This window comes from Octopus bimaculoides, chromosome 5 (genome assembly GCF_001194135.2).
Source record: "Octopus bimaculoides isolate UCB-OBI-ISO-001 chromosome 5, ASM119413v2, whole genome shotgun sequence".
In the NCBI taxonomy this organism is placed as follows: domain Eukaryota; kingdom Metazoa; phylum Mollusca; class Cephalopoda; order Octopoda; family Octopodidae; genus Octopus; species Octopus bimaculoides.
The window spans coordinates 125424553-125425613 of record NC_068985.1 but is presented as its reverse complement, the minus strand read 5'-3'; positions in this window follow the sequence as shown (position 1 = coordinate 125425613).

Here is a 1061-nt window from a genome sequence, read left to right as displayed (position 1 = left end):
GTTGTTGTTGTTGTTGTTGTTGTTGTTGTTGTTGTTCTCGTTCTTATTCGCGTTGTCGGTGGTGGTTCTAATTGGACGTGAAATAAAACGGCGAGGCATGTTAAAGAAAGCAGCAATTCTACGTGTTTTTGTGTGTGCGGGAGTTTGAATGTGCTTGTGTACATACACATATACAGACATGTGTGAGTGTGTGTGTGTGTGTGTGTGTGTGTGTGTGTGTTGGTGTGCGTGTGTGTCCGTTAACAACACCGGCGTCCCAGCGTAACCGACAAAATAAATGTTTAGGCATTGGTAACGATGGTGATGACGATGACGATCTTCATAATGATGAAGATGATGATGGTGATGGTGCTGGTGTCAGCGGTGGCAGTGATGGTGATGGCGGTGGCTGCTGGGGGGGGGTGATGATGGTGGTGGCGGTGGTAGTGTTGGTGCTGGTACTTCTGATGATTGTTATTCTTGCTCGCTTTCTGCTATTGCTTGCTGTTGCCGCTGTCCCCTAATTATAGTTGTTGACGTTGATGCTGTCCTTATTCTCGGTCTTTAATTCTGTTATTCTTGCAGTGGTTATTTAACCCTAGGTCAACATTACATACCATGAACAATTAAAAGCATCCCATTCGCGACATCCCGCACTGGTTCGAACATAATGTATCGAAGTCTTAAGTGACAAATAAATATGTCTGCTATTTTACTGAAATTTGGCTGCTATTTCTTGTAAAACCAGCGACCTCTTACAGGCATCCACATTGGCTCTTTCTTGTTGTTTTCGCTACTGCTGCTGTTGCACCCTACTACTGCTGTTGTTGCTGCCGCTACTATTGCTGTGGGCACTATGGCTGCTTCTGCATCTGCTGCGGCTGTTGTTATTTTAATGTTGCTGTTGTTTAGTCGTAAATCAACCCCTATGAGTAAAACTATGATGAACAACTTCTGGGGCTATAACTGTCTGAGAACAGGACTGTATTTGCAAGCACCTCACACATATATATATGTATGCATATACATACATATCCATATACGAAAACATCCCCTATATATATATATATATATATATATAT